The sequence below is a fragment of the Helicoverpa armigera genome, chromosome 20 (genome assembly GCF_030705265.1).
Source record: "Helicoverpa armigera isolate CAAS_96S chromosome 20, ASM3070526v1, whole genome shotgun sequence".
In the NCBI taxonomy this organism is placed as follows: Eukaryota; Metazoa; Arthropoda; class Insecta; order Lepidoptera; family Noctuidae; genus Helicoverpa; species Helicoverpa armigera.
The window spans coordinates 3,079,327-3,105,513 of record NC_087139.1 but is presented as its reverse complement, the minus strand read 5'-3'; the positions used below and the strand labels follow the sequence as shown (position 1 = coordinate 3,105,513).

The 26,187-nt window shown below is 34.1% G+C and overlaps 1 protein-coding gene across 4 annotated transcripts in view; it reads right to left on the bottom strand.

The window, feature by feature from the left end:
• LOC110381538 (homeobox protein prospero) overlaps positions 1 to 26,187 on the bottom strand; it is a 98,105-nt gene that overhangs the window by 67,875 nt on the left and 4,043 nt on the right. For 2 of the 4 annotated variants that reach the window (XM_049848432.2, XM_064039649.1), the window contains exons 1-2: positions 18,759 to 19,296; positions 13,310 to 13,378 (exon numbers count right to left, since the gene is read on the bottom strand). The gene's annotated coding sequence lies outside the window, so the exon portion shown is untranslated. Of the gene's footprint in view, positions 1 to 13,309; positions 13,379 to 18,758; positions 19,297 to 21,152; positions 21,617 to 26,187 lie in introns of those variants that run through there. The other 2 variants (XM_064039647.1, XM_064039648.1) reach the window with 2 other exon arrangements.

The following is a 26,187-nucleotide window of genomic DNA, read 5'->3' as shown; positions in this document are numbered from 1 at the left end:
CAAACATAATGTGAAAGAATTTTGTTATAAAAGTTGAATTATTTCCGTAAATTCCCACAGGTCACTTCCCCTTTGTGATACGGTAATGTAATTATTACACCTGACTGTACCGATAGAAAATACATTGGTGACTTTACTTTTTAATTAGAAAAAGCTTTTTTTATTATTTTTTAGTTAAATATGAACTATGTAGATACCGATCTATTGTATTTGGTGTTTAATTTAGGTATAGCTAAATACTCGCGATTTAATTAATTGAATATTTAGTTGTCTAAAACCAAATTTATAAAATGTTCATATTATATATTTATTTCTTGACTATGCTATATAGATTTCATACGTATTTATTTTTAAAATAATAATCTTCAAAACAATCCTTTGATAAAAAAATATAGTTGCTGTAAAATTTTTAAAATTTCTTAAATACCAAATATATTTTCCAGCAAAAAAGAATACCTACCTAAAAAATATTGTCCCAACTTTCTCTTGGTCAGTACTGGCGGTAGTGCGTGACTCCTACCGGAAGCGGGCGGCCGCCATTGTGACGTAGCTTCCGTGCGCTATGCGTAGTTCCCGCTCCCGCGCATCGCTTGTACTGTCGCGATCTTGTTAGCTAGATCATTGATCACTTAGTGTTATGAGATTTAGGATTTTAATTAGTGGTTTGTGTGATCATTGTTCTAGAGGATTTTAGGAATAAGTTTATGTAACAGTAGGTTATACGTACTGTATTTATTTACGTAATAAATATGGAAGATTATTTTTCAAAAACTATTCTTGGGCATTTCAATCATCTTAAATGTCGTTACTTAAAGTATTCTTAGTTCAATAGAAAGTCTGAAAGATAAAAAATAGCATGTTTTAATCGACGCTACGGCAAGAAAAATGGTCCGTTTCACAAGAACTCTATTTGAAAAAATGGACCTCATACGCCGAAAAATGGAACAGATTCTCGTAAAACCGAAATTCAAAACACAAGATAACATGTTCGGTGCAAACTAATAAAATAACGAAAGGTGCGAAACGAACACATAAAATATAAACAAGCGGTTTTAGAAAACTAAAACCAAATAAAGAGAAACCGACGCCAAAGCGTTTCGGATCTCTCAATTCTGCCTTTTGCGGAAACAAAGAATTCTTGTTTCTTTTTCGGGAATTTTTCTGTTTCCTTTTTTTCCGAAATGTCATCGCCAGCCATTCTCCGATCACTTAACAAGAATAATGGTTACATGACCACTCAGACAGAACATTGCGACATCGACGTACGCCGGCAAAAAACATCAGTCTATCGATACAAGAGGTAAAAAAAATCGTACTTGCGTTTAAAAATCGCAGAATTTTTAAACAAAAGAGCCTCGAGTGTTGCCAGAGCATGATTAGCTGCATGTATGGAATTGAAGGAGGTTTTATGTTTTATTTACAAAAATGGACTTCAGCGGAAATGTATTTCCTTCACGAGACGGTGTAATGGCTCATCCAGTAAGACTGAAAGGGCTTGAAAATGGTTTTTATATAAAATAATACAGAAAAATAAAAGTCACAATAATTGCAACAAACATCTTTAATTAATTAAGTCTCTCATCGCTGTAAAAGCGTAATCTAAACCGAAATAGGTTAAACAAAGGCAGTGTAGTCGTGGATGAAGCGAGCCGTGGGCCTGCGCGGGCCCGCTCTGCTCAAACGAGCCAACCGGCTAATCCCAGCGCATCTGCGCTTAATGAGCTACTCAAGTACACCCTAACCTGTTTACATTGTATCTTTATTGTGTTTTTTGCTCGAGTCTTTCTTTCCTATGTAACGAAATGATTTTTTTTCCTACCCACAGCCCGTAATAAAACGAAATCTCGCGTCGTTACTGCCTTTGTCTTTTAAGCGATTTATTTTTAATTATGTTCGTACGTAGTTGTGTGGACTATGAAGAAGATGCAATGCTGCAGGCGGCTCAATGCGATTGTGCTGTCAAATGTTTTTTTTGGTGGTATGTTGCTCTTTTTGTGGGCGAATAGAAAGACTAGAGACAGACCTTTATAGGAAGTACTTAGGTACATGTAATTTATTGTGTGCAGAGGAATGGGATGTGTTTTTGGATTCTTTACGATTTTTAGTAAACATTACTTTCATAGCTGTTTTGATAGAGAAGATTTTATCACTTAACCATTTTTGGGGCTTCAATCGGACGTGAGCTGTCCCATCAGATCCACACAGACCATCATCTTACACGCCAACAATTTACCATCACTTAATACAAAAAACCACAACTTAAAACATAAACACTCGAACAACAGCAAAAAAAAAAACAATACACACGAGCAAATAATCATAACAGCACGAATCTACCAAAGTTCTCACAAAACGGACGGTACAAAGCAACTAATCACGCTGCCTGGTGGATGCGTGGCCCCATTTCACACATTGTCTGTACCCTGATTAAGGCGATTGTCGCACTTCCTAGGATATTAAAACCTTCTTGCCTACGCGCATAGATCTATGCGTTCTAGAAAGTTTAGCCACCATTTTGTTCTAGCTCACAGTTTGTTTGAGCGCGCGTTTTTTGTTTTTTGTTCAAATTTCGATTGTCACGTTTTTTGTTGTGTTTTATGCGTTTTTAGCGGTTTTTTGTTTTTGTTGCCTTTGTGGTTTTGAGCTTAGGTTTTGATGTGTTAGTGTAATGAGAAAAGTGTGAGTTGACATCAAATAGTCGCTTGAAATTGGGAGGAGATTACTATAGTAGAAGGGCAGTAGGTATATTAAGGAAAGTTCTTTTTAAAATTGATTTAAGATTTTCACAGACAGATATAAAGCAGATGACTTATAAGAATACAGCTAGTCATTTATTAGCGTATGGGAAGATCATATAAGAATCTAAATCTACAACCAATTCCCATGTTTTGGATGAAAGTTATAGATAAAACACTATTAAAATGATGATGAAGCAAAGATTTGGGAGGGCCTATGAGAGGGTTACAGAGAAAGTCGGGAGGACACGCTAATTTTACCCTCCGATCGATAAGCACTTTCACAGGAAATTGATATTAACTTCTATTAATATGAGTATTGTTATCTCTCTTCCGTTTTATTTTAATTAATTTTAATAGTTGTTACGAGGCAAGGATAAGTTTCATTCATAGAAATAGAAGGCAGACATATGTATGTAGCAGTATCTACTTATCTATTTAAGATACATACTCAGGTATGTATTAAGTATTGAAGGAGGGGATCAAATGAGATGAGATTTTTTAACCATTAGTCATATGAATGAGAGATGTAATTATAAGACTTTCAGAAGGCTTGAAGTCTTGTTCCCTATTGTTAAATTAGGTAAGGCGGTACGTTTAATAAGCATTAAATGATTAACAAATTCTTTAAGCCGAGTACAATAGTTACACTTTATACCCATCAAAAGTGTCCCACAAAAACTTAAAGCACAATCCAAGTTTTCGCTCAAACAAAAATTAAAACCGGAAAAAATCGGAAACCCAAAACCAGAGACTAACAGAAACTCACTTAAATCTGACCACAGACAAGCAAAAACAGTAGCGTAAACTCGAATGTTTATTAAAAGTAAAAAACGTAAAGTTCAACGTCCTGATACGAGTCGGCCCTGTTTGTCATGTCAACAGATATTACTTTTGGACGGACAGACGGACAGACTTTCGTGTTTATCGTATAGTTTTGGTGCATCAGGCTTTTATGTCGTTTGATGTCACCTGTGTTGTGATTGGCTGGTTATAGATATAGATAGGTTTCGTGGTGCTTTTTTTTGAGATTTGTATTTGGAATTATTTTATGATTCAATAATTCATATTTATTTATTTAATTGTAGGCTAAATAAAATTCATATTTTCATTTGCGAAATAAACACGATTATAGCAGATCGTTTTATGATTTGAGTAGATATTTCTCCGGGAAAAAAATAAAGCTATTTCTGAGGAGTATAATAAAAATCTAGCCCCATTTCTTAACGATAGGTATTTTATTTCTAGTATCTAGGTAGATAGCTACATAGTTACACAAAGAGTTTAGAGAGAGCTTATAGGATTTGAACTTTTACCAGTCACATTTAGTTACAATACAATTTATGACTAACATATGTTTACAACTGCAAAAAAAGCAATCTGTAACAGCCTACACAATAACAAAGAAATTTAAAGCCAATATATCGCCACAAATGTCAGAAAAGGTGTTCAATTTTATGCGCACGCGCCGAACATATGTTTGCGGTGCATAACCAATGTTTGGCCAAACATTTGCACAAAAAATTGATGAGCCTTCTCAAGGTGTGCTATATGAATTATCTACAGCATTTTTTTGGTATTTTTTGCCTTTTAAAGTTCGCAAAAAAGTATTTAGGATAACCCTTTTAACTTCCGATTAATTGTGTAAATATTGATAGGCAAGTTTTTTTACTGTAGTAATTTTTGTGCATTCTTTCTTATATTATGATTTATACTATGCCAGAAAGTCAGGAAATCATAATTTTATTAGGTTATAGTCAAGACTAGTCGATTGAAATAAGTCATATATCAAAGTATAATCAGTCACTCAATCATAATTTATGAAAACAAGCAATAAAAATAAATGGTTAGTTCACAATCAGATATAACACCTTACTTAGCCCTCCCACGGCGTTACACTTAAGTATAAGAAGCATACGTCGCGCTCCCCTAAGCAGAAAATATCCATTTAAGTGTTAGGACAAGGTGCTATTGAAAGCGATTTTAAGAAACAAACGTCTTAAGATAAAAAAAGAAATAAAAATTATGAATATTTTATCTCTTAATATAATTGTGCAAAAATAAGAAATAAAAATAAATGTACAAGCGATAAATATCTTATGGCCTTAAAGAATTAAATCAAATTGATAAATTCATTTTTTTAACATCGAACGGGATTCGGCCACTGAGTAACAGTAAATATTATTTTAAAAATAAAATTTACAATACCCCAAGTAAATAATACTGTGAAAATGTAAATATTTTAAAAAGTCCTCACACGTTTTATACAACTCTTTTAAATACTTTACGCGTTATTAAAATAACGTCCGCAATAATTGGGTGGCATCATTTTTCATCATTCATTTTTCTTTTTAATCGAATTCTGTTAATATCAGTTATCGGATGCAGTTGTTTAAATATAAAGTGTTTTTATTCACGTGTACAATCATTTTGATTTTGCCTTTTTGTTTTACAGCAATTTCTTTGTACAACCTTAAGACGTTTGTTTTCATAAACTGAGCGATTTTACGAGTTGCTCGCCCGCTTTCAGTGAGACCTTGCCTTACCAGTGTGTTTAACTAAACGGGTGTTTACATCGTCTTGAGACGGAGGGTTAAGAAAACGCTAGGGGTGTCACGGTATACTCGTAAATGCTTGTCAACACGCAATGTAAATGTGGGGTTTATGCATTGCCTGTTAATTTGTGTTATTTGTGTGTTTCGTGGTTTATTGCGTAATGTTCAGTTGAGGGTGGAATTTATTTGATATTGTTTTGTTTTGGTGTTCTTTTGATTAAGAACATGTTTCTTACAGCTGTAATGATCTCAGCGTAGTCAATTATGATTGTTTTTTTTTTGTTGTAAATTATGAAGTTTTTGAAATATGTGATTTTTATGTGTCTACGAAATCCTGTTTACAGTACAGTTTCCTTTTTTTTTCTTGCTGGAATATACTTAGTTGTCTTGTTTTCTGAAGTGGCATCCCTAAGACGGGTCTCACAATCTCACGGGTATATCGAGAGCACTCCAGTCCCTCTGAGGAAGAGCCGATGTTCACACTCTTTACTTTATTGCTCTTTTAAGGATGAGAACTTTGTATTTTATGTCTTCTCCTTAAGATTAGGATATCTATAAAAATAATTAATGTATTTTTGATTGACTTTTTTTTTAACTGACGTCAAAAAAGGAGGTTCTAAGTTTAACCTGTATGTTTGTGCGCGATTATCTCACGTTTGGCTAAGCCGATTTTGATGCGGTTTTCAGCATGTCAGGCTTAGTTGTTTGTTAGAATTTTGTTTAAAGCTTATTTTATTATTTTATGAATCTATATTAAAACTGTTTCTTCTTTTATATTAACAGAGAACGTCTTAGTTGAACGTTGTTAGACTTTGTCTTATATTGTGTAAACGTTTTTAATGAATCAATTAAAAAAGATCATCACATCTATCTCAGATGCATTTTTTAAGCATCAACCTTCTTTATTCAAATCAAACATTTGAACATCAACTGTCGCCCAGCTGTTTCTACCAGTAATTAGATATGTATGAGGACACACGGTTTACTAGCATCTGTCGGTAGATTGAGACAAATCAAACAAGACTCAGGATTCCCGACCCTGCTAAGTATACGTTCACTCAAGCTTACCTTGGGAAGTCCGTCCATATTTCGTCCAGTACCTATGTACAGCAAGCTTCAAAGGTGGTAAAAAAATTGAAATTTTCAAAACTACTAAACACCGTGTCGACGATAACTAACGATAACTAGATAATTAGAATACTTTTGTGAGTATTCTAGTTTTTTTTCTAAGTTTAGGATGTTAAGTAAATAATACAGATATTAAGAAGTTACTATAATTTAAGTTCAAGGCACTTTTGAAAATTTCGATTTGGTCTGCAACTTTTAACGTGAGAACTATCGGACATTTTAAGCATATTTTCACAGAAACCGGGCATTTTTTTACCTCAATAAAGATTGAAATATCAATTATGATTAACGCTGTTTTTTATAGTAATGCAGGTGTATTTTTCACGTCATTTTTTGTTGTTTTCTGACGCATTGGTTTTCGGTTGCGCTGCGCGTTGTGGCCGTATTCCCAAACGGGACGAAAATTTGTATGTACGTGTATGTATTTAATATTTAAATCGGACACCTTGATTCGGTTTATTTATTATAAAGTATAGTTTTTTTTTGTTAATGTCTGGAAGGCCGTTTGAGACATTTATTGCAAAAATGGAACGTATTTTGGCTGAACTTTTTTTAATGGTAAAACATATGTCATTAAAATATATTAATAGCAATATAGGTTCAATCAAAGTCTATTTTTAGGCGATGGGAGGGTATTTTTTGTTACTTTTTTTATTAAGTACAAAACCTCTATCAATAATATGAATTTATAGCCATTTAGGATTAATCAAAGACTATTCTTACGTAACGTGATCGATCAAAATTTAATAATAATTCGCGTGCGAAAGGTGTGTACTTGTGATTGTTATAGAGAGGGCTTGTGCAATGGTTGTGACACTGAGCTATGGGGTGCATCATGCCTACAATTGTTGAAGGTGCTGACAATCCGGGTTGTATTTTAGGGTGGTAGAAATATGTCAAAAATACTTTTAATGTTTACAATATTCTGTGCCCGAACTCCGTTCGGGAAATAATCTGCTCCTATTTTGAAGCGTTTTTTTTTTAAAGTACCTATTTTTAAAAATGCGATTAGCATAATTCAATTCAATTCTTAATTCAATAGAGATGATTATTATTGGTATATTTTATTTCTGAATTGCAGTAAATAGTTCAAGTACAGTACATGAAAAATTGAGGCATGAAAAAGAGTAGATAGCTCTTTATTGTATTTAAGTATAGACCGTACTTAATATATTGACTGCGGTATCACTTACTGATGGTCAACATATATAAAAAAACAAACGAATTAATCAATAAAAAAATCCATATAACCTAAAACCTACTTCCAAAGACCACCAAAGAAACCAAGAACACTAATGGCTAAAACTTCGTGCTAAAATCAATTACAAGTTTGTCCCCAAATATGTGATAGTCCCCCAATCTTGTGTGATCCGCGGTCACTGAGGCATCCCTTTAATCTAACTTGTAGGAATCTTCATACTTGATGTGTGTTTTAATTAGATCGAACTAGATTTTGCCCTTGATTGTGCAACATCAATTTCTTGCAAGCCGATAATTTGCCTATTTGTACGACAGTACTAAAAAGATTTTGCGTGAAGTAAAAAGCATCTACAGCCATTTTGTCAGAAATAAAACCTTTCATCCTTAAATATTAGTGTGATGTGTTGAAGAAGGATATTTTACTAAGAAACATGTCGTATCTACAATTTTTTGTCGTTTATCGGAGTTTAAGTATCATATGGTAGGTACCTAAATATGAAGTCAATCTGGAGCAAGTATCAATACAGAATTTGATTAGGTATATTAAAGTACGTATTTGAAAACCGTCCGAAACTTCTCCACAAAGACAAAAAAAAACAAAACAAATCAACCAAAAATTAAATAATTCAAACATTAAAAAAAAGAAACAACGAGCGGAGACTATCTTACGGCACGCGTACGCTAAAAGGACGAACAAACAATGCGCCATTAAACGGGAACAAAAGGACCAAACGCCAAGTCGGGGACAATTAAAACAAGAAATAAAAGAAATAATAAGGAGCTGTGATAATAAGTACTTATTATTATATCGCGGATGGGGGCTACGATACACCTGGCACGCGACTCCCCTTCAAATGTTGGAATATTTTTTAGCCCCTAACAAAGATGTGTATTCCAATTGGTTTGCAATGGGATAATTTCTCATTTAGGTTTAAGATAATGAGCGGTCTTATTTTCTATTTTTATATCTCTTTTCGGTAGTTGTAACGTTTTTTGACCAGATTTTTTGCTTGCTTTTGCAACTTGGGTATGACAAGAGGCAAATATAGTGTTCGTTTTTGAAAAATTCTTGAACTCTTTTACTGTAATAAAAATTGTGGAATAATTACTGAAAGATATAGACAATGTAACCATATCTTGAATTGAATAATTCTGATCATAATGTAAAATTAAAATAGGTAAATTTATATTTCTTTTTTATACAAATAAGCAGTCTTAACCATCACAAAACTACAATCAAATACCTCACTTGCTACAAAATTTAAATAAGTCCACATAAACATGATGCATTCATTTGCATGCTTTGGCGGCGCACGCGCAAGTAAGTCACATCTGCCGCCCCACCTGGGCAATGTTGCCCCATTGTCCAAGTATAAGGGGAAAATGTACGCGAAAGAAAATAATAATATTTGTTAGAAGTGGACATGGTGCGGTGTGGCTTTGAGATTCTGTTGAAGTTAGCGGTAATTTTATTTTGAGGGTAGTGATTTTGATGGTTTTAATATTGATAGATTGATTGCAAATATGTTAAAGAAAATATTAAGTAACAGTTTTTGTGGTAAAAACAAGGTTAAAATGATGTAATTCAATAATTTGCATCTTAAAGTAAATAGTATCAGATAATGTTTGTTTTGACTAGGTGTCTAATTTTCTGCGGTCAATTTACGCGAAAAGAGATGGATTTATGTTTGTAATTAATTATAATATTTCAAGCAACATAGAAACTAATGAACAGCTTTAGAAGTAACTTAGCACATCACTAGATAATGTATTATCTGATTTGAGAGGCGAGTAAAACCGGAACAAAATCAGTACATATCAGTACACACAATTTTCATATATTTAGTTCTCACCATTTCCATTAACAAGCGTGCCTATAATTAAGTTCAATTATGTTAATGAAATTCATACATCCTTATATACAGGTGTACCAACCTTTGAAGAGTAATTTGGCGTGACTTCAGGAAACGGAAGTACGTTGGCCAATGGCGGCCCGTCACGGAATGCGCGCCAATGGAATATGGAGGAATTCTAGTACTGGTTTTATATTGTGGATTCAAGATGTGTGTGGATTCATGAAATATGTGTAGTTCTTTATTGGTTGTTATTTACTGATGGCTTTGGAAGATAGTGAGTTTCTTTGACGCATTTACCTGTTCGTGGATGCAGGATTTACCTAACTAGAAATTGGCTTAGAATTTTACGATGTTTTGGTCATAGCTTGGACTTGGTCAAGAAAGTCTTATTACTGTATGTTGGTAGATCAGCATCTACTTCTAGATAGTAAATAAAATTACACTCTCTTGACAACAGGCACCGTTTGGAAAATTCGTTTAGGGGCTGTCAATCTTCAACTGTCATTCTTGTCATACTTTACTCTAGCATCAATTTGCTTTATTATTAACTAGCTGGTGCCCGCGACTTCGTCTGCGCAGGTTTAGTATTTCGAACAATATGTTTACAAATTGTAGCCTATGTGTTATTCTGATGTATAAGCTATATTATTGTAAAGTTTCATTAAAATCCATTCAGTAGTTTTTGCGTGAAAGAGTAACAAACATCCATACATCCATACATACAGACTTTCGCGTTTATAATATTAGTAGGATTTATCTAACCAACAAAATCATCACCAAAACATTATCCCCCACACACTAATTCATAAACTATCAAACAAAGCCATCCAGACACTTCTAAAGACGGTATAATTACTTTTTATCGCGACGGCTTAATGTGAGAACTTTGGAATTCTTAACCCGCTATGTGTGGGCGTTGGCGCGAGACTCGTTGGTACTCAAGGTACCGTGTAAATGTAGGCTTGTGGTGTCTACGGGGGTTTAGTGGGAACAGGCCTGTTGGAGAAGATGGGGTAGTGTTGGAAAGGGTTTTGGAGAAGATTTTTTAGTTGGTGGTGTATTTTGATTTGGTGTGAGGTGGAGAAGAAGGATAGTTTTTGGAGCTTGTCTTGTTTTGTGATTTTTCGTTGGAATGCTTTTTTGGTTGCCTAAATGCTGAGAATTAAGTCATAAAGTAAGGTGCTGAAACGTTGATGAAGTCTCTTTTCTTTTAATATTTTTCAGTTGTGATCCTATGCGTCTCTCAATTGGCATAATGTTGGGTATAGAGAAGTACAAATTAATAGTGGCTTAGTTTGATTAGCCATTTACATAGTTCAATAAAAATAATAAAAAACAACGCCGTATTTGAACAGTTTTTGTCAAAAATCGACCCGAAAAAATATCCAAAATATTTTCAACTCAAAAAATTTGTTCCGTGCCCGCCTATTTCTCACTCCCCTATGTTTCCATCATCACACCTCGACATTCAATTTAAACGCGTCTCGCGAGCAATTTGCGACTTGCGGCAACTTAGTTCATTGTGTCGTCGCGTCTTTTGTCGCAGAAACGCAAGCTCATGTGTGCGCGCCCTTACGCGAATTTCTTGAATAAATTTAATAATGTTAGCTTTGTTTCGCTGCCTTAATATAATGGGGGCTTTTCTTTTGAGTGAAAAGTGGTGTAATTTTTATTTTTTCTTTGATAAAATGTAGTAAATGCTAGGTAGTTTTAAGCAAATAAATGTAAATTATTAATTAGAATTAGTGTCTACGTAAAATATAGTGTGGTCATTTATGAAAATATTAATATTCAAATCTACTGTAATACCTACCTAATTACTAATGTCTAGTCTATGTAGAAGTTTGATAAATTATATTACATACTGATTGGTTATATAGCCACAGGTAGGATGACAAAAAATATTCCAGATACTTTTTACCACTCGTTTTGACAAAACTTTCATCACTACATTTCAATAATAATATCCAGAAAATCGCTCCCAACATCCCCTCCATTTCTTTCCACAGATAATGAAGACTCCTGGCCGTAATACCTCCTTTACCCGGCTGCACCATAACACTCGACTGCTATCTTGAGTACAGCCGTTCTCTCCAGTCTAATGGAGATGCTCTTAGTTCCTGCTCAGCGTTTGTGGTAGACTGTCTCTTTTTTATGCCGTCCTGGTACCTATTGCAATTGGGAGCTGTAGTTTTTTTGTTAAATGGGTATTTTGGGGTATAGTGTCTTATAGGAAAATGTGTTTTAGTTTTCTATTTTCATGTAGTACCTATATAATATACTAATATACCTCCTTACACTCGACTGCTATCTTAAGTACAGCCGTTCTCTCCAGTCTAATGGAGATGCTCTTAGTTGCTGCTCAGCGTTTGTGGTAGACTGTCTCTTTTTTATGCCGTCCTGGTACCTATTGCAATTGGGAGCTGACGGTTTTTTCGTTTGGTATATTTTTAATGAGTTTTTGGGGTATAGTGGTTTATAGAATAACTAGCTTTTGCCCGCAACTTCGTTCGCGTGGAATAGTGACTACCAGCAGATTTTTGATTTGACCAATAGATGGCGCTATATGTCCGGAATAATTTTTTTTTTTTTTTTTTGTAATAAAAACTATCCTATGTCCTTTCTCAAGTTTCAAACTATGTCTGTACCAAATTTCACACAAATCGGTTCAGTAGTTTAGGCGTGAAGAAAAGACAGACAGATAGACAGACAGACAGACAGACAGACAGACAGACAGACAGAGTTACCTACTTTCGCATTTATAATATTAGTTTGGATGTGTTTTAGTTTGCTATTTTCATATAAATAGTACTAATATATATATGCCGTCCTGGTACCTATTGTGATTGGGAGCTGACGGTTTTTTTGGTTAAGAGACATTAGAAAAATTGAGAATTAGTTTGGTATGTTTAGGTATGTAGTAATTATAAAGCAGAAGAGTTTGTTTGATTCAACGCGCTACGCGAATGTCAAGAACTAAGTAAATAGATATAACACACATTTTTAGTGTTACATATTATTATTACCCATGTATTGGGAAATGTGCTATAGACTGCTTTTATCTGGGTAAGCAGTGTAATTCTTACACGGGATGCGGTTGTAACTACTGGCGAAGACTAGTCTGTTTGATATAAGTATACTTAGTTTTAGTATTGCAATGTAAGGGCTCGTGCATTTACAAATACTACTACACAAAATGACAAGAAAACCAACAAATATTTTATTCACCAAACATTCCTTACAACTTACAATACATGACCCACATCCAATAAAAAAAAGCGCGCGAAACACATTAAAAAAATAAATATAAAAATAAAAATGTCCGCCACACCGCTCCGTTCCACGTAATGACTCGAAGATTCGCGCCATCAGATCGGGGTGTTTCTCTAATGAGATCTACCTTCGTGTCAACGTACAATGGAACGCGATGCGTGAGTTTTCTTTTTTTTAAACGTCAAGGGTTGGGTCCATTCAGCCTTGTGTTGAAAAAGATCGCATTCTAAGTAATGATTGTACGTATGTAGGTTTAATACTGTTAGTGGTTCTGTTGTGAGAAACTGCTTTGCCGTGTGACTGTTTGCAGCACTTGAGTAAAGTAAGGCGATTGTCTAGGCTTGAAAGTGTGTTTTCTGTTTGGTTGAGTTTTGAACGCAAAAATTGACATCAGGTGAAAATATAGTCTTCTAAATATTTCTTGGATATGACATTATCATAGCTTATATCTTCTTCATAAATCTCTTGCATCTATTAGTGATAACCGCATGAACATAAGTGCAGTTTTTTTTTAGTATATCGTTAGCAGATGTCGCGAAAGACTTTAATTATAAGGACTTACCTAAAATATGGGTAAAGATGTCACGCAAGGGTGTCAGATGTTCTGCTTAGGTGTAGATGGTAAAGAAGTCTGCAATAGAAGAGATTGAAGGAGTTAGTTTAACAAAAAGTTAGTTTAAATAAAACTGGGGTAGATGTGGAAAGAAAAATACAGTGTGCGTATAATTAGAAGAGAATATCTATAGGTAGGTATTTATGTGGTCAAGTGCTTAGAAATTAGTAGATACTGCTATTAAAAACCATTGGCTGTCATAAAGCCGATTACTTGAAGAAACACATTTTATCAAAATTTACTACTAAATAAAATCTTCGTAGCGCTACGACATTTACCACCGCTACGGCGTAGTCCAATCGTAGCACACAAGACAACAATTGGATATTACGATCTATTCTTGTAGCCACTTAAACCATCCGTCTTCTAAGATCCAAGTTAGTGTAAACTTAGGCCCCGCCTACTAACGTCTTGTGCACGCCCCCCGCCCCGCCGCACCCCCGCGCGGCTCCTCGCGACACGCCTCGTTTCTTATGAGGCCTTGGTATGACGCCCTGAAGAGGTGGGCTGGTATTTGGGTGATAGCAGAATTGTAGGTCAATTTTTATGTTACTGTGTTACTTATATGAAGAAAAAATCTTGTATTACATATGTGTATTTTTTGATATGTTGGTGTTATTAAGCAATTTAGCAAATGATTTCTTTCTTGAACCTACTGTTAACAGCTTATTGCTACTGAGTAACAAACATTTTTGTGGTTTATTTTATTGAAAAAGAATTTCGTGGTAACAAAAGACTTTTATAGTTTCCTTTTAGGTTTATTATAATTGCGATAGTAACGCCATCTATATTCACTTGCATGCAATTAAATTAACTGCCGAATTATTGATATTAATTTTTAATTTTTAAGAATCAAGAAATATGTAAGTATGTAAGTATTTTTAACCGCTGAAATCTGTGTTGAATGATTTTTTATTTATAATTTATTCGACTTAGCATGAATACATAAATAAACAAAAAGAAAATAGCTTTAAGGCGCCATTTTCCCTGCAGTCAAACATACAAGATTATCACTAACAGTAGGTAATAATTTCTAGAAACTAAATCCTTTGACAGAATCAACAGTTTATGCTCATTTCTAATACCTGGAACTCTTTGGACTAGGATACAGACCCATTGGCTTTTTGCTTATTTGGATAAAATGGATATAAGTAAGTTTATGTAACAGAAATCGTCGTGGCATGAACCTATAGTAGCTTTCTTGTGATTTTGGATCAGTCTAGCTATTCAGATGTATTGATAGGTACCTTTTGAATATGTATAAATCATTTATATAACTTTTGGACTAGAGGTAGGTTTGTTATTTTTTAACAACAATCCTAACTGTAGCTATAGTTGTTATATAACTACATATGTATTAGTCTTTACCTACAATACCTACAAATAGGAGCTATGTTTTCTTCACCAATATTACATACAAGGTACAGTTATCTATATATAAAGTATCCGCACTATCCTACATACTTATAGGTACAACTTAACTTTTTTCAAGAGTTGTATAAAGCCTTTCCCTAACTATAGATACCTACTTTATGCCTTAGTAAAACCACACTTAGTCATCGTGTTAACCAATATGAACTAAAATAGTATTGTGACGACATAGAAACATAAACCAGTCTTCAAACCTATTTATATCTTACACAACCAATGTCCCATTTCTCCGATACATCAAATATTTATTGGAACACGACTGACCAACTGACCACTCTGGAATATCAATAGGTATGTCAACTAGTGTCTCAGCCAATAGCAGACAAGTCCCGCCTACGTCTTGCCCCGCCCACTTTCTTAGAAGTTTAGAAACTCCTCCTATTGGGGTAACACGCCTACTGAAATGTCAAGTTTTGTGATAAAGTTTCTATTTGTGTTACATGTTTTAGTTAAGTTAGGTTTTGATATTTGTTGTTGAAATGAATAAAAAATAAGTTAAATATAATGAGCATATAATTAACATTTAGAAGTAGCAAACAGTTCGGGACTTTATTAAAGCATAAAAGGCGGCCACAGTTCAATTTGTAATCCGAAGAAGATACAATTTGCCAAGTCTCTTTACTGTCTCATACAATAGCCAAAATATATACACTAATGTGCTTATTCTCAAACATACATATATTTTACATACACAGGTAACTAACATATCTCTGATACCTACCTATGAGAAAACCATAACTCTATGAAAGCATTTCAAATATTATCTCACTAATTTTACTACCATAGCATGTATGTGCTACTAATGCCATCTATTACTCAATATGAGAAGTAATGTGTATGTCGTTTTTTAATTTGAATCATAGATGGCGTTGTGTACTTTTTAGGGGTGGTTATATGTTGCCATCTGCTGATACTAATTTGAAATCTATTGATGTTAGGTTTTTGATTGATAGATGTCACTATAGAAAAATAAATGGCTCTTTTAGAAATAGATAAATTAATTGTACTATACTTATGCTTGTTATTGCTGGCTGAGATATTTTTACATAGCACGAATTTTGTTTGAAACATTAGTAATTTAGGTACATAGGAGTTTTCTTTGTTTTCACAGTCTTTACCGTTTTTTATGGATAAAATACAATATATAACAAATATAAATCATACGTTTTGATAAGGTGTAACTTTTTACACTATTCAGAACTTGTAGCGCCATCTACAAACTTACTGCAGTACAACGCCATAGTCTTGCGCGTGCGACGGCACTACTAACGCCATCTATGATTTTGTATAGAAACTTTATAAAGCGGACCCTTATGGTTAGCTTAGTTTGCTGTTTAGTTAGTGACGTCTTTGCTAGGGGTCGCTTTATTATTTCTAAAATTGGTTTATTGAAACGCCTCAGTTGGTTTTGGTTTCGGACCTTTGCAAGATCAACAAGTTAATTTTATTTAGCTTGATTGATGAGGTATTTGAAGTAAGCTGACTTGTCCTATAGGATATATCTCTCCTGAAAATATTAGGCACCCTAATGTAGAATTACAAAAACGGCTGGCGAAAAATTTATATTTTCGGGAACGGGTCAATTCTTACGATGTAATATGAACTCCTGAGAGGATTACTTCGTGTATTTAGATAAAAGGCAGCCAAGGGCTTTTTGAGGCTTTAGCATTTCAATAAATCTACTAAAGTTTTTGCGTGAAAGCATACAGACGGAGTTACTCTCACATTCAAAATCTCCTGTACTAGTAAGGATTCGAAAAGAACAACAAACTGCTGAAATCTTTCGGAGATTTACTCCCTGTAGGTTATTGTGACGCTCCGTGTTATTTTTACGTGCGCAGAAAAGATGGTGCGACTCTCGTATAATATCTAAAAGCTACAAAGAATTTCCCATCCTATGTGAACCGTATCGTAGAACCAAATATCAACATCTTATCGTACCTTACGTTGTGTTATGTTGATCAAAATGGGTTCAGTTTTCAGGCCTAACAGATAGACAGTCATTTAGTAATACTTAGATATACCTAGGTAACTTTTTCTCGAGATTTCAGGTGCCCCGAGGGAACTGCTTAGCGGGCCGCGATGAAAATTATCCTATGTCTTTCCCTGATAAATGAGGCTATCTAAAACTCTGAAACAGTTTTTCAAATAGGACCAGTTCCTGTTTCATTCAAATATCGTTCATAAGTACAAAGAAGGTTTTCAGCGTTATGTATTAAGTAGAGATATTAAGCAAGTAGTACCTACCTATAAATAGTCCATAGCTATCCTAATTGGTCATTCTTATAAAACCAAATCTAAATGTGCCTACGTTTTAAAGGAGATGTCTGGTTTATTGGTAGTTAGTACTGATGTTTTTGAAATAACAGATAGAGCCTTGCCTGCGGTTCCGTCCACTTTTCAAAGGAACTACTTCCCTCATCCGATTAAAACATATAGCCTATATTGCCATATAGTTTCATGAAAATTCATTCCGTTGTTTTTGCGTCAAAGACAGTAACAAACATGCACATATATTATAGAGAATGAGTATTAATCTTATAAGGTATCCTATTCGATGTAGCATGAAGTATTTGCTTTCGGGATATCCTACTTAAAAAAAAAACTTAACGTAGCTTCTACACAAAAAATCTTATATTTTCTATTTATTCATATCCAAATTGTGCGACGAAAAATATAGCAAACCCGTTCTACCTCCTTTTTTCTAACTCACAGAATACTTAAGCTATGGAAAACCTAACTGATCAAATAAAGATTGAAATACGGTTGATGCGACCTCAAGAAAAAATAAGGATGAGTAAAAAACCCGTTTCAAAAACAGGTTATTCCCTTTTGAATTATTGTCCTATTGTTCCATTGTCCATACGTTGGGCTGTACTATGCGTCCTATTCTAAGTCTATGGTAATTTAGACTTTCATTTATGAAATAAATGACTTGTATAGAAAAACAGATGATATGTTCACTAGTAACTGTTTCACGAACTGAAGATTATAGAGCAAGTATTTTAGCGGTAAAAGTATTGATAGGCATTTTGAGTGACAAAATGACGTTCAGTTGAAATGCGAAAATAATTTCGCGGCTAAGATTTTTTGCTTTCAAACATGTTTCGTAGAAGAAAAATTGTCTGCTAAGAATACGCTACCATTTTACTAAAAACATGGACAGATACGACACTCTAAGCGAAATTACAGACAAGTAAAAAATAATCTTTGATAAAAATATTGATAAAAACAAAAGAAAATATTGAAAGAGTCTAGTTTATTAATCTAAAACACAGACATCTAAGCAATCTAGTCCTAAATAAGAAAAAACATCTCAAGCGTCGGAATGTCGTCACTTACCTTTTCCTCAAAGTAAGACACAATAAAAAAATACACAAGCAAAAACAACAAAAAAATGTTTATTGTAAATAAAAAATAACAAATAAAAAAATCCTTAGGTACTAAAATGGCGAAAAAACATAACAGAAATAAAAATGCTACATGGTTTAAAGTCTACGAAAAAAAAAACATTTCCATAAAAAGTTTTTCTAAGCAGCTATGATAAAATTTTAATGTACACTGTTAGAATTCAACGAGTAACAAAGAAAAGAAAAAAAAAACTTTTTATGGAATCGTCTTAAAAATACAAAAAAAAATTACTAGCGGAAATAATGAACATAAAATTGTATTTATTTCGGAGTCCCATAGAAAAAACATTTTCATTTTCGATCATAGGATCAAACGGGCCGTCCCGTCGGAGGACGCCGAAAAAATACAGAGCGTCTACAAAACGTAAAAAAATACAAAATAAAAAAGAATACATGAAAATCACAGTATGAATTCTTATATTGGATACTGGCATTTACTATGCTGTTTACATCATTTTATTTTTTTTGAAAAAAAAAAAGAAAAACAAAGCTCTCACAAAAAGTAAAAAATTCTCAAAAATCACTAGCGCTACAATACGTTTGATATAAATCACAACCTTGGTCCGGGAGAAGAGTTCTTGATATCGAATCACAAAAAGTTTGTACGTCCGAGTAAACCACAAGTATAGTCCAAATATAATAACTTAGTACAGCAGACGATATTTGTGGCAGTCAATAGTTTAGATCAATTACTATTACTTAATATTAATATAACGCTTAACATTAATTATTATGTACTCATCAATCGCGCACTCGAGATCGCTCGTTAGTTAAGAAAAATAAATTTTAAATAAAAATATTCTCATCAACGGCCAAAAGTTTTAATCTCTTTACAAATGTAACCGACGTAAATATTAAAAATTTCGCAAAAAACTTTTTTCCACTGCCAACAGTTTAGGTCAAAAAAGTGAGGGTCGAGGGGATTTTAGCCTAAAAATATTTTCGATTAGACGCGGTTATTTTTTTTTAATTATTACTTTTTTGGAATTTTGTATTATTAAAATTTATAATCACAAGAGCACGAGGAACGTGTATTACGCCGCGCGGCCCGGCCGGCCGGCGCGACTCCAGACGGACGACTGAGACGTATCCGCGGCCGGCCGCGCCGCCACCCCTAGCTCGCACGCCCCCCACCCCGCGCCCGCCGCCCTCCCCCGCCCGCCCCGGGCCCGACTTCGTTACGAGCCACTTGTAATCGCCGCGCGATTTTTCCGCCTAAGACAAATTAGGCGGGCCCGCGCCGCCCGCGCTCCCCCAGCTACTTACGATTTGGGCGGTTTCTTACAGCTAAGACGTTTTGTCTACGCCTTGTATTTTTTTTCTACGTACTACTCATGTCTGTGACTAAACCCTTCATTTCTATACACCAATACAATTCACCCAGTTAGAGCACCACACAGAGTGCACAAACCGCGTTAGAACGGCAATAGTTGAGATGTGATCTGTCAACAGTCGCGGTGTATACACGCGTATAAATTATCGGCTTCCCAATGTTATGGCGGCGGCTGTTTTATTTTTAAATGGCATTTAATCGTCACTCTCGCTTTCGTCGATGCCGAGGCCGGGTTAATTGTAAATAAAATTCAATCATTCGCAAAAAATCCCCGGTAATCGGCACCCGACAATATCAATGAGAGATACGTATTCAGCGATTGTACTTTTTAATGCATTATGGTGGAGTGAGTGACATCACAGTTTTTTTGTTTGACACTCGTGTGTCGAGTGCTGATCGATTTTAAGACAATGACTCGAGTTCTGATTAACTGCTAATGTTTAGAACGAAATGGTGAATAGAATGCATTTTGAAATTATTGGGTTCTAAACGTTTTTAGTGTAATCGAAAAATTGGTCATGGACAGGGTTTTAGAATTTATGTCACTTCACCCTTTATAATAACCAGTTTTGAACGTTTAACAAAGCAAACATAACAACTAGTAAAATATTCTAAATCAAATTCTGTTTAGATCGGCCCTGACATCGAAAAATAGTTATCTTTTTACATTCATAAAACAAGTTCGGATTTCGAGTGTGGGAATCAAAAATTATGTATCACACATCAATGATCATGATCATGAAAATCGTGCATTAACATTTTCGGTAAAAAAACTACACTTAAAAAAAAAGACTACACTTTCAAAAAAAGGCCACACGTAAATTTCGACTCTCAATAATGTGGGACTCATTGACGGGAAATTTAAAAAGGGAAAACCAATAATGTACACAGATTTCGTTGAAAAAAAAAACACAACAACACGCCGTCACGTTCGGAAACGTATTTTTAATATTAATTTTTTGTCGCAAGTGAGTGTAAACAGCTGAATGAGTATGAATTAATATGATTCTTTTATCAGAGCGCGGGCCGGCGAGGTCGACGACCTGACGCCAATTTAAATATTATTTATTTACGAGTATTTTTTTTATGTATTTTTTTTTCTTGATGTGAGATGTCGATTTTTTGTCTCGATGGCAAGTTACGAATTGATAAGTTAAGATTACTTACAAAAATCGAATTTTCTGACAGTTTTTTTAGTTTTGTAGAATTGATAACTTGTTTTTTTTTTGCACTTCGTTTGATTGCATTATCAAAAAAGAAAATAAGAAAAAGTTTACTCGATTTTTTCTTTCAGTCACACTTTGAAAATTGAAATTTTTTCGTTCGTCCCACTCCTAAATTTTTGTAGGAAAGAGTAAAATAACAAGAAATAAATTAAATGTTTCCTTTTATCGAAAATGCCACTGAAATTTGTTTACATACAATACGATTTGACCACAACTGTTCGGTCTGAGGGAAATTTAATATTTTTTCACGCACTGAGTGTTTTTTCTGAGATAGAATTTTTAACTAATGAGCGAACTCGATATGTCCAACATACAAAAAAATATAGCAAAAAAACCATTAACAAAAAATATAAAACCAAAATTATCACAACATATTTTCATTCACAAATTACCTGCACAATTTTTCCTTAACTCGAAAGGAACCACGATTCTTGATTATTAACTTATTTCTATTTTTCCATCAACACCACAACAAATACCTTATGATAACCAGTTCGTAACGTCCGGGAAACTTAACTATTATTTTTACAATTTTATTTTTTATTTCTAAATTAATCCAATCCAGAAGAACCAAGTCGTTACACTAGAAAAATTACACTACGAGTAATCAAAAGTACTCGACGCGACTAAAGTCAATTTGGAACGTCCACTAATTAACTGGTAAATAAAATTAAAAAAAAATCGAACGCGGCGAAGGAACTTAATACCACTTATAGACTATGCGGCAAAACGAGCCGAATATTTACATTGGAGAAAAAAAAATGAGGTCATTCGGAGGTTACGGGCAACGCAGCCGGTCGGCGCGGGCCGCGACGGGATGTGGCCCTCGCGTGCTGATCCACCCGCGCCCTCGCTCCAACACCCGAATCGAGACTACCGAAAACCACGTGTGCGCCACTCACGACAGAGACGCACAGATACGAAACCCCCGCGCCAGAACGAAACACAACTATTCTTTTTTCAATTTACTATATTTGCTGATTTTTATTATTTTTTCACATTTCGATATTTTATTTTTTAGTTGATGCGCTCCGCAGCTCACCTGTTGTGCTTGACCCGGTTCGATCTGCCACCGATCATGTGATCGACGCTTTTCAATACTTTATTGGCGCGCACGATTATTTTTATTGTTTATTCTTTGGATCATTAACTCAAAAATAAACAAAAAAACACTAATTAGTAATTTTTTTGTATACAAAATATACACAATCGGTGAAAATATGACTTTTAGAGAACGAAGAACTGAAACGAAAAACAATCCAAACGTTTGCTGATTTTATTTTTCTTTAAAAAAAGTAGTATAATAGTAAAAAAAAAACAATTCATATTCGTATGATTTCGAAACGAACTTCTAGTCTATTTTTTTTAACAAGGTAGCTACACATTAATAACACTATTTGCTAAAAATAATTCTAATAAGATATCGATAGTGCTGCCATAATATTGAAGCGTCGGATAGCAGAACTAAAGTTCGTAGCAATGAGCTTGCACACTAGCGCCACTCCGGCGTCAATAAGAACTATTAGCCGATGGTTCATTTCTAACGCGTCGTTTATTTTTTCAATTTTATTTTTTAATCGTGAAAGTGCAACGTTCACTTCGCCAGGCATTCAACGGCCATTTTCGTTTGCAGTTTCTTTTTCGTTTTCATTGGTTTTTTACAGACGTTTTGATCATGTCGTCGGATCTCTGTCGTTTTGAATACAGTACCTTTGCATTTGACACTTTCGATACTGTTACTGTTTTAACGTCAACCTGTACTGTGTTCAACGGATTGTTGAAAATATTTTTAATTTGTATCCAACTCATAATCTGAACAATGAAAGCTCATTATGCGGTGTTACTCAACTAATTACAACAGATGGCGTTAGTAGTCTCGAAATGAGATTAGATGGCATTCTATTTTGTATATCGTGATATATTTTCATTATTATATAACACTTAATAGTATTTTCTTGATTTTAATACACCTTTTCATCGATTTAAAGTTATTTCAAAGCTTAAAAGGAGTTACATTTTGTTGGTTAACCGGTGGCGACGAGATTTGTTTATGTACTGGTTCAGATTGCAATAGACTCTCTTGTCGTTTGCCGTAGCCAATTCATATTTCGGTTTAGATTTCAATATAACATTGGATAGTTCTCAGAGTAGTTTTAGTATGTTATTTAATGCAAAGTTTTTCAGATTAGACGATTCTATAACGAGTTTGAATATTGCTGAGTTTGTTTTATAAACTAACAATATTAAAAAAATATACTTTTATATGATATGTATTATATATGAAATAAATATGTAAATTGTATTGTAATTGTATAATTGTTGTATTAATTATGTATTTTTTTAAAGTAATAAATACAGACCTGTTTTTTTGTGGAATTTCGTTGATCATTATGGAAATTGAATCTCACCTAGTTCTATTAATAATTTTGAAACAGAAAAATTATATCTTAAGGTGTTTATTGTCTAAGGTAAAACTCCAAAAGAAACAATTGGAATTTCCAATTTAAATACAACCTGTACGGGCCTTCAGTACCTACATGAATATACCACCATATAGGTTAAGGTATGAACCAAATATTAAACAATATATGCCCTAATAAAGTCACAATATCTTATCACAATAAGGTAATAAAGTGCCTTCTTATAACCCTACAAAATGTCGTAAACCTGTTACTCAATTACTTATTTTAAATAAATTACTTTTACAAGCAATTTTTCTCAGAACATCGGTGCGTGAATCGCGTTAAGGTCTTATCATTTGATAGCCTTAGTACTTACCATATTTAATTGAGAATATTGGGCAGATGAGAAGGTATACAAGAAAAGTTTTTATTGGGGGGAAAACTTATCACTTATTTACTAACATTTTAGTTATATATCAACTAACATTTTAGTGTAAGACAAGATTTTGAACTTATTTGGTATTTATTACAATGTGCAAAAATCTCTATAATTTTTATCTAGAGCTACTGAATTCCAGTAGCTTATGATCCCAAAATAAACGAAGCAGCAATTTAAACTCTTTTTATAATAAGCACGCGTTTGAATACTATCTCACCTGATGGTAAGCGACAATTTGGTCGAAGATAGAACACTCCTATCTAGTAATCTACTCATTTATCTAAATCTCCTTGACTTGTAGCTATCCAAAAACTCAGACTCAGACAATTCCATCCTTCACTCTTACTCATACAAAAAAAAAGTCTCATCCCACAGTTACAACACGTCATCCTTACCGCGACTCCCACTCTAAGGCCCATAAACTGTCACCCTGGCGTAGTTACCGCGAGAAGCATCGTAAAACCCTCGTGAATTCCTTAACTCGCGGTAGATTGACTTGCAGGCGTTTGACGACAGATACCCGGGAAGGTAGGACATCAATCTGTTATGCGTTAGGTTAAGCTACTGGTCATAAATGAGATGTAAGGTAGAAGTAGGAATAGACTATTTAAGAAAATTCTTTAAGTATTTTCATAAGAATATATAGTTTTGGAATAGGTAGTTATTTTTGCAATAGGCGAGTCAATGGGTAACACATACTCGGTTAAAAATAAGGTACCATGAGAACATTTCAGTCTATCAATCTAGAAATTTTCGCTACACAATGTTATAAAAAAACACTGAAAAGCAAAAAAAAACTATTCTTAGGTGCATCGGCCTAGAAGTCAGTGTCTAATGGATGTAACTAAGTTTATTTCGCCACCGACTTCTAGGCCGATGCACCTAAGAATAGTTTTTTTTTGCTTTTCAGTGTTTTTGGGAGTCGGTTTTATTTTTTTGTAAAAAGTTTTTTATTTTTAGCTTTTCAGTGACAAGCATAGTTGTCACTATCCGCATAAGTGTAAAGTTCTTATCAATACGAACAATATAAGCCCAAACACGAGGTAGTTTACATATTCAATTGTCGAGTTCCCTCGACCTTCTCTGGTCTCCATCATCAGGTCAGCTTCAAACCTTCACTGTTGCAAAGGTCTTGTCAATACGAACAAAATAAGCCCAAACACGAGGTAGTTTACACATTCATTGTTCAAGTTCCCTCAACCTTCTCTGGACTTCATCATCAGGTCAGCTTCAAACCTTCACCACTGCATAGTGTTATCAGACATACGCCTTAGTGTCAAGCTTTTACCCTACGTATGCCTACAATTTTCGAAAGTTGCCCTCGATTTCTCAGGGTTTCCATCATCAGATCCTGACCTGGTGACTATGGGACCACCTGGGAGGTAAACCCTATTAAACAAAAAAAAAATTTTGCAAATCGGTCCAGGCGTCTCCGAGTAATCGGTGAACATACATAAAAAATAAAAAAAATAAAAAAAGATCCCGACGAATTGAGAACCTCCTCCTTTTTGGGAAGTCGGTTAAAAACACTAATTTCTCCAGTAAGAAAAACTGACACTTTAATATGTGAATAAATATAAAAATAAAATTAAACACATTAAAACAAAACGTGCTGAACAAGACAAAACATACCCGTTCCCTTTACAGGGGTCCATTTATGATACGAAATAAATTGTGCAACAAAATAAGAATAAAATGCTACAAAATGGCGGCCACGGGCCCATATCCCACACCTTGTTAACGTAAGAAGCTAACTTCTTTTTTATTGGCACACCTTTAACGTTTTAGCATTACGAATAACTTTGAATTTCGAACGTTTTTATTGCTGCTTATCTGTTTAAATAAAAGAAAATGGACTTTGTTTGCACATGTTAAGGTTGATTTCTCTTTGTTAGCGTTAAGAATGAAGTGTTGAGGTGATAAATAAAAACTTTTTCATTTGTTTTGTTATACGTCATACGTGGGGCCTACATTATAGGAAAGTCGACTTTAATAATGCAGCAAAGAGTTCATTTTTGCATTGGAATTCCCTTTTATCTTTACGATAATATTCTTGTGAACCGATATTGAAGTGTGACAATTCACAGATCCGTTTTGATGTTCCGTTTTACGGAACATTGTACTCTTATAATGTCCGGGATGAACCTAAAGTCCGTTTATGTGTTTCTAGAGGTGCTTCAGTTAAAACGAATCCAAGTTTTTATTTCTTGTTTTATTTAAACACCTGGGAATAAAAGGGTGACGGTAATAAGACGTGGTTAATGTTGCCAACAATAATAAAGTTGGTAGAATGCGTGTAGCATTTTTTATCGTAACGGGGGAAACAGTTTTTGCTAACAAGTAATATTACACTAATATAGTATTGGATATTTGTGTAATAAATTCTATAACGCTCGATATTCAACAAAACTAAATATAAAAAAACATGTTTCCATAATCAAGACCCTACTTGAATAAAAAAAGTAGGTACATATTTCCGTATTAAACTTAGATAACATAAATCGTCGCTTTAGAAATAATCACTTAACTGACTAACTGAATTTTTGTAAGTAGGTACCTAAAAATTTAACTAAATACAAAAGTTCC